The 12,857-nt window shown below is 47.0% G+C and overlaps 1 protein-coding gene and 1 long non-coding RNA gene across 2 annotated transcripts in view; one reads left to right on the top strand and one right to left on the bottom strand.

The window, feature by feature from the left end:
• LRRC75A (leucine rich repeat containing 75A) overlaps positions 1 to 12,857 on the top strand; it is a 478,221-nt gene that overhangs the window by 412,278 nt on the left and 53,086 nt on the right. The gene's annotated exons all lie outside the window — the stretch shown is intronic.
• Positions 9,834 to 12,586, bottom strand: LOC141080377 (uncharacterized). Its single transcript, XR_012228893.1, has 3 exons — positions 11,887 to 12,586; positions 11,054 to 11,086; positions 9,834 to 9,884 (listed from the first exon to the last, which is right to left on the bottom strand). It is a non-coding gene; the product is annotated as an uncharacterized lncRNA (long non-coding RNA).

Here is a 12,857-nt window from a genome sequence, read left to right as displayed (position 1 = left end):
ATTCCGAAATTGGGGTCCCCATAGATAAAAACCAAGTAAAACAGAAGCTCAAGAACCATGGTATTTTTTAACACCATAAACTCTGTAGACCATGGCTGAACTGTCCAATGGGAAGAAAATAAAACAGCAAAACCAAAAGGTCTTCCATTATACTCAGACAGAAATTTCAACCAAATCAAGGCATCTTCTTTTAACTCGGAGTGGACTCTGATATGAGAGGTAGGGGATGAAACACCAATTGTTGACTCATATAGGCGCCTAGAAAAGGCCCTACCAATGAGAATGATATGAAGGGCAAAATTCAACAATCCCAGTAAGGACTGCAATTCTTTCAAAGTAATTTTTTCTTTTTTGACAAAACTCATGTCATGTCGGACGCTGTTCACACCACAGTGTCCGGCAGGCAGCGGTAGTTCCATCTCCGTCCACTATAGCCTCAGTGGCGCCGGCTTGATTTTACTCAGGTTATCTGGGGTTAATCTAGCTGGAAATCAGGTGGGATGTTTGGTCACGCCCACGGTCTTTAAATAGTCGTGCTGGCCTGTGGGCGTCGCCGATTATAGCTTGTGTTTTGTGCCAAGTGGTTCCGGTCTGGAGTGGAGGTGTTGGAGAGAGAAATTCATAGCTGGTGTCGTATGATCCGTTGTTACCTTTTCGTCTTCCTATATTTGTGCTTTGTTTTGCCCTGTTCACATTATAGTATTGTCCTGTGTGGTTGCGGCGCGGTGTGGTTTGAGTTCTCCCTGTCTGTCATTACTGTGTGGGTTTTGGTGGTTTGACAACTCACTGGGTGGAGGGTGGAGGGTTCAGCTTAGGGCTGAGCAGGAGATAAGGAGAGGCTGGAGGCTCAGGCATTTGCACCTTTAGCAAAAACCCTGGGTTGAGGGTCAGACAGGGTTTTCCCTAGTTTGAGGGACTCCGCAGGGGCCCGGGTTTTGTCAGCCTCCTTCGACCTAAGCCTCGCATAACATTATAATCGGCCCAACATTTTTCCATGGATTCCATGACTTCCATAAACCGCCAGTTGGCGGCGCTGTCCGTACAGGTCACCGAGTTGAAGGGGGCAGTTCAGCAGCAGGGCCTGGTTGTAGCTAATGTACAAGCGGCTTCTGCTGGTGCAGGTGCAGAGCCTAAGATTCCGCTGCCTGAACGATTTTCTGGGGAACGCAGCAAATTTGTCATCTTTCGGGAGGCCTGCAAGTTATACTTTCGCATGCGCCTGGTCTCCTCAGGTAATGAGGCTCAGCGGGTGGGTCTGGTGTTATCATTACTGAGTGGGGACCCCCAAGCATGGGCGTTTTCCTTACCAGCCGACTCTGCTACATTTCATTCGGTTGAGAATGTTTTTTCAGCACTCGGGCTCATTTATGATGACCCCGACATATTGGCTTTAGCAGAATCTAAGATCCGCGCCCTCCGTCAGGGGGAACGTATGGCGGAAGACTATTGTTCAGAATTTCGCCGTTGGGCAGTAGACACACAGTGGAACGACCCAGCGCTGCGGAGTCAGTTTATTCATGGGGTCTCAGAAAGACTTAAACAGGCCCTCCTGATGTATGAGACTCCTGCATCGTTAGAATCTGCCATGAGTTTGGTTATCCGTATTGATCGCCGTTTGCGTCAAGGGGCGCAGGAGACGCTGCCTCTGGGGGAAAGCAGGGGTGCCAGTGTGGTTGCTGCAGATGAGCCCACGGAACCTATGCAAATCGCTGGGGTATCACATGTGCAGCGTCGCGTTCCTGGGTTCAGGAAGCATGGAGCATGTTTTTACTGTGGTAAAAGAGATCATTATGTAAATGCTTGTCCTGTGCTACCAAAGAAAGTCGCACCGGCGGAAAACTGGTAAGCTCAGAGGGTATGGAGGAGGCCCAACTGAGCGTATGCATATCCTCCATGATGGTATCTCAATGTATGCTCCCTGCCAGGGTTATTATTGCGGGCAGAGAGCTTCCAATATCAGTGTTTGTGGATAGCGGTTCAGCCACCAATCTCATGGATGAGGAGTTTGCACGCATGGCAGGTTTCAAGATCGAAAAACTCCCTCATCCTATTCGCGTGGTTACCATTAATGCCGCTCCCCTCCCACAGGGGGAGATTACTGAGTTTGTAGCTGAGGTTAAACTCCACATTGGGGTCCTACATTCTGAGTGGGTTACATGTAAGGTACTCAATAATCTCCCAGCACAAATAGTCCTGGGTTTCCCATGGTTGTCTAAGCACAACCCGGTGATTGACTGGAGAACCCAGGACATAGTCCAGTGGAGCAGTTTCTGCCAGGAAAAATGCTTGGCCACATGTGTGTCCGCCGTGAAGTCCAGCCTTCCGGAGGCATTGCTGGATTTTGCGGACGTATTCTCTGAGAGGGGTTGCTCAGAACTACCTCCACATCGAGCCTATGACTGTCAAATTAGGTTAAAACCCGGGGCTAAATTGCCAAAGGCGAGGATGTTTAGTATTTCTGGTCCGGAGAGACAAGCTCTTAAGGACTACATTGCGGAGAGTTTAAGTAAAGGGCACATCCGGCCTTCATCCTCACCTGTAGCAGCGGGGTTTTTCTTTATTAAGAAGAAAGATGGGGGGTTACGCCCGTGTCTGGATTTCCGGGAGTTAAACCAGATTACGGTCCGTGATCCCTACCCGATGCCTCTGATCCCTGATTTGTTCAACCAGGTGGCTGGTGCGAAGTGGTTTTCCAAACTTGACCTCAGGGGGGCATATAACCTCATAAGGGTCCGTCAGGGGGATGAGTGGAAGACGGCATTTAATACCCCTGAGGGTCATTTTGAAAGCCTAGTTATGCCATTTGGGTTGACAACCGCGCCTGCTGTGTTCCAACATTTCATAAATGATGTATTTGCTCATGTGCTGGGGAAATTTGTGATTGTGTACCTGGATGATATCCTTATTTATTCGAGCGACCAGGACACTCATTTAGAGCATGTCAGGCAGGTGTTACAGCTGCTCCGTGAGAATAAGCTCTATGCTAAGCTTGAAAAATGCGTGTTTTTTGTTCAAGAGTTGCCTTTTTTGGGATATATTGTGTCCGCCGCAGGGTTTAAAATGGATGCCGCGAAGGTGCAAGCGGTGCTGCGATGGGAACGGCCTGGTAATCTAAAGGCGCTCCAGCGGTTCCTTGGGTTTGCCAACTATTATAGGAAGCTTATTAAGAATTTCTCTACTATAGCCAAACCGCTCACGGACATGACGAAAAAAGGTACCAATCTCGCTATCTGGTCTGAGGATGCGGTGCGTGCATTTGAGCTTCTGAAGAACCGTTTTGCTTCAGCCCCCATTCTGGTGCAACCGGACGTACCTAAACCTTTTACGGTGGAGGTCGATGCGTCTGAGGTGGGAGTGGGGGAAGTACTGTCACAGGGCTCGTCCTTGAGCAATTTGCGTCCATGCGCCTACTTCTCCAAGAAGCTGTCGCCGGCCGAACGGAATTACGACATCGGCAACAGGGAGTTGTTGGCCATCAAATTGGCTTTTGAGGAATGGCGACACTTCTTGGAGGGGGCGGCCCACCAGGTCACAGTCATCACCGACCATAAAAACCTGCTCTATCTGGAGTCGGCCAAGCGTCTGTCTCCCAGGCAGGCTCGCTGGGCATTGTTTTTTACACGTTTTAACTTTCTGGTGACTTACCGTCCTGGGGCAAAAAACACCAAGGCGGATGCCTTGTCCAGGTGTTTTCCGGGGGGAGAACCTCGGGAAGAGCCGGTACCCATCCTCCAGGAAGGTGTAGTGGTTTCGGCTCTCACGACTGAGGTAGAGGCGGAGATTGCCGAGGCCCAGGAGGAGGTACCACCAGGACTTCCCGCTAATAAGTCGTTCGTACCCCTTCATCTTCGTCTTAAAGTGTTGGGGGAACACCACGACTCGGTCCTGGCCGGTCATCCAGGGGTTAGGGGCACCTTGGAACTGGTATCGCGCCGCTTCTGGTGGCCAAAAATCCGGCAGGATGTGGTTTCCTACGTGACAGCTTGCATCACGTGCGCCAGGGCCAAGTCGCCCAGAACCCGTCCTGCTGGCACTCTACAGCCTCTGGGGATACCTAGTAGGCCATGGACAGAAATCTCCATGGACTTTATCACAGACTTGCCTGCCTCGGCGGGGAACACGGTCATCCTGGTGGTGGTTGATCGATTTTCGAAGATGGCGCATTTTGTGTCGTTGCCTTCCTTGCCCAACGCGAAGACGTTGGCTCAGGTCTTTGTGCAGGAGGTGGTCAGACTGCACGGAGTTCCGTCGGACATAGTGTCTGATAGGGGTACCCAGTTTGTGGCGAAGTTTTGGAAAGCTTTTTGCTCACGATTGGGGATCAAGTTGTCTCATTCGTCGGCGTTTCATCCGCAGTCAAATGGTCAAACTGAGCGCATGAACCAAAATCTGGAGCAGTATTTGCGATGTTTTGTGGCTGACAACCAAGAGGAGTGGTCGACGTTCCTTCCCTTGGCCGAGTTCGCATTAAATAATCACCGCCAAGAATCATCGGGAGAGTCTCCGTTCTTTTGTGTTTATGGGCACCATCCTCAATTTTGTACCTTGCATCAGGGGGGCTCTGGGGGCGTCCCAGAGGAGGACCGGTTAGGAGTTCAACTATCATCGGTCTGGAGGAGTGTGAAACAGCGATTGCTGAGCATGAGTGCAAGATAAAAACGTGTGGCTGACTCTAGACGCGTGCCAGGTCCGGACCTGTGTGTGGGTGATTGGGTGTGGTTAGCTACTAAAAACATAAAACTCAAAATTCCATCATTGAAATTGGGTCCAAGGTTTATTGGCCCTTTTAAGATTGCTGCCATCATAAACCCGGTTGCTTTTCGGTTGGAGCTTCCTGCGGTATACAAGATACACAACGTGTTTCACAGGTCTTTATTGAAAAAGGTGGTAGGCTCTGTGGACACGACGCCGATGCCACCTCCAGTCATGGTGGATGGCGATTTAGAGTTTGAAGTCTCCAAAGTGGTGGACTCTCGAGTACTGCGCCGTACTCTTCAGTATTTGGTGCACTGGCGGGGGTATGGTCCGGAGGAGAGGTCTTGGGTTCCAGCCTCAGACATACATGCGGATCGGCTGGTCAGTTCCTTTCACCGCCGTCATCCGGACAAGCCGGGTCCTATGAGTCTTGAGGGCCCTGGGGTCCCTCGTAGAAGACGGGGTACTGTCATGTCGGACGCTGTTCACACCACAGCGTCCGGCAGGCAGCGGTAGTTCCATCTCCGTCCACTATAGCCTCAGTGGCGCCGGCTTGATTTTACTCAGGTTATCTGGGGTTAATCTAGCTGGAAATCAGGTGGGATGTTTGGTCATGCCCACGGTCTTTAAATAGTCGTGCTGGCCTGTGGGCGTCGCCGATTATAGCTTGTGTTTTGTGCCAAGTGGTTCCGGTCTGGAGTGGAGGTGTTGGAGAGAGAAATTCATAGCTGGTGTCGTATGATCCGTTGTTACCTTTTCGTCTTCCTATATTTGTGCTTTGTTTTGCCCTGTTCACATTATAGTATTGTCCTGTGTGGTTGCGGCGCGGTGTGGTTTGAGTTCTCCCTGTCTGTCATTACTGTGTGGGTTTTGGTGGTTTGACAACTCACTGGGTGGAGGGTGGAGGGTTCAGCTTAGGGCTGAGCAGGAGATAAGGAGAGGCTGGAGGCTCAGGCATTTGCACCTTTAGCAAAAACCCTGGGTTGAGGGTCAGACAGGGTTTTCCCTAGTTTGAGGGACTCCGCAGGGGCCCGGGTTTTGTCAGCCTCCTTCGACCTAAGCCTCGCATAACATTATAATCGGCCCAACATTTTTCCATGGATTCCATGACTTCCATAAACCGCCAGTTGGCGGCGCTGTCCGTACAGGTCACCGAGTTGAAGGGGGCAGTTCAGCAGCAGGGCCTGGTTGTAGCTAATGTACAAGCGGCTTCTGCTGGTGCAGGTGCAGAGCCTAAGATTCCGCTGCCTGAACGATTTTCTGGGGAACGCAGACAGGGTTTTCCCTAGTTTGAGGGACTCCGCAGGGGCCCGGGTTTTGTCAGCCTCCTTCGACCTAAGCCTCGCATAACATCTCATTAATGAACCGTGAAGCTTAGACACCTTGTCAGGGGGAAGTCTGCATTCCATAGAAGAGGAGTCCAGCGTAATGCCTAAAAATCAATTGAAGTGGACGGAAAATCGTTTTCTCGTGAGAAATGGGAACGCCAAACTTCTCGCATAACCGAATGAAGTTGGAGAGAACCTGAAAGCAATCTGAGGAAGATGCAGAACCTACAAACAAAAAATCATCTAAATAATGCAAGATGCCGATGTTGTTGGAATTAAATTCTAAAACCCAATGCAAAAATGACAAAAAACTTTCAAAATAAAAACAAGAAAGAGAAAATCCCATAGGCAAACATTTATCGAAGAAAAACTGATTATCAAAATAGAACCCTAAAGAATTAAAACCGTCGGGGTGAACAGGGAGAAGCCTGAAAGCGGATTTTATATCCGACTTTGCTAATAAAACATTTTGACCAAATTTTCTCATAATGTCAATAGCTGTATCAAAAGAGGCATAGCTAACGGAAGACAAACATTTATTGATTTGGTCATTAAGAGAACTGCCACTCGGGTAAGATAAATGATGGATTAATCGGAAAGAGCCTTGTTCTTTTTTAGGTACGATACCCAAAGGGGAGATCCGAAAATTTGAAAAAGGGGAAGAAGAAAAAGAGCCAGCAATCCTGCCTAATTCAAGCTCACTCAAAATTTTTTCTCTCGCTACCTCAGGGTGAGAAAAAAGGGACGGCAAATTTTTAACTATAGTAAAGCCTCGGCCTGAAAATGAGGGAATGTAAAAACCTGAAGAAAAATCATTAAACAACAACACGCTACTCGCCTTGTTTGGGTAGATGTTTAGCAAGTATAACATTTCTTCCAATTTCATTGGAGTCTGAGCCCTTTTCGTTAGTGTCTTTAATAATTGACTGCTGAGAGGCTTGTTTCTTAAAGCACTTTGATGCGGGGTGGAAGTTCCAACAAAAGGAACACTCGTGCCGGAATTTGCAATTGTGGCTCCACTTTCAAAAAGACTCATTAAAGGAAAAACACACACTCTTTCTAAAATTCAGGGGGGTTGATTGTTTGGAAAAAAACCTGCCTCTGAGGTAACATTAAATTGATCCATAAGCCAACATCCTTGAAACCCCAGTTTACCTCAGGGTGAACAGCTAATTTTTGCCTAAATGCCTCATCATATTGAAGCCATGCAAGGCCACCAAAATTCCGGTAAGCCTCCAGGATGATGTCTACATGCTGAAAAAGCTTGCTACATAAGTGTGGAAATTTTTCACTGAGAACAGCCGAGTAAATGGAAAATGCTTGGATCCAATTATTAAATGATTTAACCGATCCCCGTTTTAAATCATCGGGATCAGATTTGTCATCCTTCTTTTCCATTTTACCCAGATGATCTCTGTGAGGAAGAAGAGAGAATAAGTCAATATGCTGATTGATCCAAATAAGCTCTTTAGTAGCAGCGCTTAAATAGAAACCTAGTGGGGAAAGGTCACACATTAAAGCCTCTTTAAAAGTATTCTTGACAGATGAGCTGGTCCCACTAGTGATATCAGGATTAACCACAGTGTCTAAACTATGCTGAGGGGAGCTAAAGACTTCCCCTAAGGCGTCAGATAACACACTTCTAATCATTTGTTTAAAAAGAGTGTGAGAGATGGACATTGGAACATGGACGTTCTCACCCTTTCCACGTCTGCTGCCTGATGCATCTTGATCCGCCGCACAGCCTGCGCTCAAGCCATCATTGTCAGGCGAGCGCAGCTGAGAGGAGAACGAAGCTTGGACGTCTCCTTCAGCGGATGATGCTGCTACAGCCTGGATACCGGGAGAAGCTGGAGCAGAAACCGCCGAGGCTTTCGATCTCTGAGCTGCCCCTGTGCTTTTACGACCGCTGCACCCGTCTGCCCCGCTGGCGACTCCAGCTGACGTAGCCGGCTTCGGCTGATGACGCTGAAGTGAATCTTGCATCGGGCTGCGAGACTTCCTCGATGTCTGGCGCCAGGACTTCCTCTCACGCTCCCGGGCTTGAGGTCTTGAGCGTGGCGGTGAGATTGGAGGTGAGTAAGACGCTGGTGGTCTCCTGCTTCTTCCATTCCCGGCCGAAGATACAGCTGCTCCGGAGGTTTGGCCCGCAGGCTGAAGCTGTGTACATGGATCGGGGGGAGGAGAGACAGCATCGGAAGCCGCCGCAGGACGTCTCATAGCCAGGCAGCTCCTGAGCCAGTTAACTCCATCCTCCTCCCCAGCCCTGGCCAAAAGCTGCTGCACAAGACTATCCAGAATGCCAAAGGGGATCTTCTTTCTTCACAGAAAAACTGCTGCTGAGGTAAACAAACTAAAAACAGGGGTTTATATACCCCTTAGATTAACCGCCAAAACAATTTAACCAATCCCAGCCCGTTAAAACGGCACCAAGAACACCGGTCATAACCAGTTCATACTACAATTTAATCCAGCTGACCAGAAAATTAACCCTTAGTTGATCCCTTATGAGGGAAAACGACCTCGCTATTAAAGAGAATTTGGTTTTAAAATACGGTCCATATAACCATGCGACCCCCCCCCCCCCCGTTATGGCTTATCTGACAACGGGGGGGGGGGGGGTGCTGCCATTATGGTAAAGGGGTCATTACTCCTTGTGATATAACTTTCTCTTCCATATGGTAAAGGCGCCTTATTCGTCTCAAGATGTTCTGTGCGCCACCTCCTATTTCAGACTCCAGATAATATGAGAGTCTTTTTCTCCAATTCATGATGGTAAAGGGGGTCATTGACCCCTGTGAGATAAATGTCTCCTCCAGATGGTAGCGGCACCTCATTTATCTCAAGATGTTCTTGGTGCCACCTCCGCCTACAGACTCCTGATGTTATGGGAGTCTTCTCTCTGTCTAGATTGTAAAGCTTCACTGCCTTAAGATAGTTGTGGCCTCTCTCTTCTAAAAATGAGATGGTGACTGCTCCTAAGGGTGGTTATGGTGCCTCCTTTGCCTTTAGATGCTTTGTGGGTACTTCCAGAAACTCTGCTTTCTCTGCCTCTTGATGGTAAAGGGGCACCGTCCTCAGGACTCTCCATTATGGGAGTTTTTTCATCCAACACTTGATGGTGATGGGGGCCTTCTTCTTCCGCTCTGAGATAAATTACTCCTCCAGATGGTAACAGCACCTCATTTGTCTCAAGATGTCGAGGGTGCCACCTCCTATTCCAGACTCCAGAGAATATGAGTCTTTTCCTCCACTTCATTATGGTAAAGAGGGTCATTAGCCCTTGTGAGATAAATGTCTCTTCCAGATGGTAACGGCGCCACACTGTTCTCAAGATGTTCTAGGCGCCAACTCCTATTCCAGACTCAAGATAATATGAGTCTTTTCCTCCTATTCATGATGATAAAGGGGGTCATTGACCCCTGTGAGATAAATGTCTCCTCCAGATGGTAACGGCGCCTCATTTATCTCAAGATGTTCTTGACGCCACCTCCGCCTACAGACTTCTGATGTTATGGGAGTCTTCTCCTCCACCAATCTGACCTAGATTGGTTACCATGAGATCATTTTAAAATTGTAAGTAAATCATTAATAATAAAAGCTCCATAAAAAAAACTGGAAAACTATGATTCCCGGGGCCCCCAATTACTATCAGAGAATATATAAGTCTAATTTGTTGTCTAGGTGTATTTTTGAGTGGAGTATAAAAATGGTTTGTTTCTTGGATAGACTGACATTAATAGTAGAGTAAGACTTTCCATTCACCCTGAGAAGAACGGTTTGTTGTGTTCTTAAAGGATTTTGGGTACTCACTTTTAGCAATGTTTTCTGCCACAGCAGCCGCTGAACAGAGATCTTAGTCTGAAAAAAAAATACAGCATAGGCCCAATCCATCAAAGTTTTTACAATATTCTGGCAGCTGTGCTAAAATTTCACGACTGGCATTTTAATGTCATTTTCGCCCGACTCTGACAAAGTGGGCATAGCTGTGGTAGGATTGGGGCATGGCCGCCGCCACTCGTTCTGAATTTGAGTGACGTAAGTCTTGTGGCGGGTCGCACAAAGAGGTGTACGACACTCGTCCGTCTCAATTTATTCATGATGTGGCACACGCCTTTTCATGAATCAGGAGTGTCTGACTCCAGCACATCTCCTCATCAAGACCAGCATGAATAACTACGGTCTTGTCATGATCCAGGACGGGATTTCGCTTTGACCCGTCCTGGTTAGACTAGGGGTTAATTGTGCTGCCTCTCTCTGGCAGCAGGAGGCTATTTAGTGCTCACTGGACCTGGGTCCGGTGTCAGTTATACTCCTGCCCTCGGCTGAGTTAAGTGACCTCTTGTATACGTGTGCCTTGTGCCTGATATCTTGCTTGTTCGGTTGTGATCTGGTTCTGTCCCTGTTACGAGTTCTGCCTGACCCTCTTGTACTGCGCTACCTCTTGTGTATGACTCTCTGCTTGTGACCCGACTTCTCTCTGCTCGTCCCCTTGGTACCACGTCGCCCTCTTGTGTATGACCTTTGGCTCTGTCTGACTACCCGTCTGTTCGTCCCTCCTGTACCTCGTTCGCCCGTACTGTGTGTGACCTCTGTTTTGCCGGACTCTGAGTTGTTGTATGGTGTCCTGTCCTATCTGAATACAGGACGCTAAGCCCCGCCCCCTTGTAGTCACATGACCATAGGTCCCGTGCACATTATTCAGTTTTAGTGTCCGCAGGTCCTATGCATCTTTACTTTCCAGCACTGACTGGATCCTGACACTATTAGCCTGAAGCACGCCTGGTCACCTCTGCTGCCCTGCTCCCCAGGTATCTTTTAGCACTGCTTCTGTACTCAGGACACGCGCACTGGCTCTATGAGCAAGTGCAGTGCGGTGTCTCTGACAGGTCTTATGAATCAGGCGCCATGACTTTCAGGAGATCAGACACAACTACTGAAGACAAATGCATTGATGGGAAAATAGACTTCATACAGAAGAGAAGGAAGTTGTGGATTTACATTACAGCCATTACTGCGCTTGCATTTACCTGGATAGGAATCTGGTGAATCTGCTTTTCTTCCTGAAGAGAAAAGACAAGAAATAAATGATTACATAATATAGAAAGAAAACATACTGTTTTCCTGTAGGAAGGTCATCAGCGCCTGCAGCTACATCTTATATTATGTACATTCTGATTCTACATCCATCCGTGCAGCATTCATTCCCAGCACTGATCTTCCCTGTAGTAACATAGGATCCACTGTGTAACCAGCGGATCTGCAGGAATGATTTATATAAAATCATTTATACCATTTGTGTCCAATAGGAGGTGAGAGAAAAACTCTACGGCCCCGACTCATCAAAGCGCTTTGAGCGCCAGTCTTGATGAAGTCTGCACTGGCGTAAAATGCTTCAAATTCATTAAAAGGGACTTGCCTCTTAATGAATTTGGAGCATCTTTTAGCTAATATGCGCCGCAACAAGAAATATTACTCAATTCGGGGACTGAAGTACATATTTGTCACTTTTTTGGCGTTCGTAATGATGACTATGTCAGCTGTGCTTAACCCTACCCACTCTAGGCTAAGATCTCCCACAGTAAGTGTTTTTCATTATTTTCGATAGGACATCGTAATAGAAAGGTAAGAAATGCCGTACAATGCAGTGAAAGTCTTGACCCTGATTTATCTTAAGTGTGAACTGGAAAACCTGGCTGGACTAATTTTTGTGTTTTAAAATTTATTTAAAATATCTCGTTATTAAGATGTTGGGGTGAAAAAACATCTAGAAAAATCCCTAACTATAATTCCTTCTGCCCCATCCTCACTACTCTTCTCCAGGCAGGCTGCATTCACAAAGTTATAGGTTTTGACTCCTCACCTGATGATCACCACGGGTTCTTCCTCATCCTCCTCACTGTTAAAGAACATAATGCAGCTCACATAACAATATGTACTAGTTGTAGCAGCCAGTGAAAATATACAGAGATGGGGGAAGTATAGAGACAGACACAGCAGGTTACAGGGGTCATATATACTGTATATATATCAACCACAGAACCCTGCAAAGGAGTGCAGTTCAGCTTTTCTTAATAGTTATAATATAGTCTTCAATTTTGGCTGGCATCCAAAAGGGGGAATTTCATCATATCTATAATAAAGGACACAAAGTGGGTTAGAATTATTGACACATTGTCTTGTCTGAATTTCATAGAATATCTTCATAAAAATCATATAGTAGAACACATGACTATTGCTCTTCTCTTGCCCATGGATTATAATAGCACATATCGTAGACTACTCCTATATCCCGCTGCCAAGAAGGCGTCTGCATTGTGAGATAAATATCTGAATACCCATGGTGTTGCCTTCACTCTCATTTTCCATCTAAAAAAGAGCCATAATATGGTCACAAGATATATCTGATCAATCAGACACATCATTCTAAATAACGAATACTCGTACAGGTTTATCATATTAACTTGTCTTCAATGGACTCAGCTAAATAATAAATGTCAGTAGGTCATTGTATGACACGGGTGACACTACACTATACATATGGGTCTCAGAGAAAGAACTAAGAGTCGTCCAGCGGTTGTCTGTTCTCTTGTAAACATTAAGGCCACGTTCACATGTTGAGTATTTGATCAGCATTTTACATCAGTATTTGTAATCCAAAATCAGGTAATAAGTATAATACAAACACGTCACCACTTCTGCATTTTTCACCCACTCCTAGTTATGACTTACAAATATTGATGTATAAATATGACTGGATCTCTACAAAAAAATACGCCAGTCATAGCAGTTCATGCATTAAGGCTATGTCCAAATGGCACGTGACCACTGCAT

Source organism: Dendrobates tinctorius, unplaced genomic scaffold, assembly GCF_039654945.1.
Source record: "Dendrobates tinctorius isolate UK_male_01 unplaced genomic scaffold, ASM3965494v1 ptg000016l, whole genome shotgun sequence".
Classification (NCBI taxonomy): domain Eukaryota; kingdom Metazoa; phylum Chordata; class Amphibia; order Anura; family Dendrobatidae; genus Dendrobates; species Dendrobates tinctorius.
Note: the sequence above shows the minus strand (reverse complement) of the source record. Positions and strands in the feature narration are given on the sequence as shown.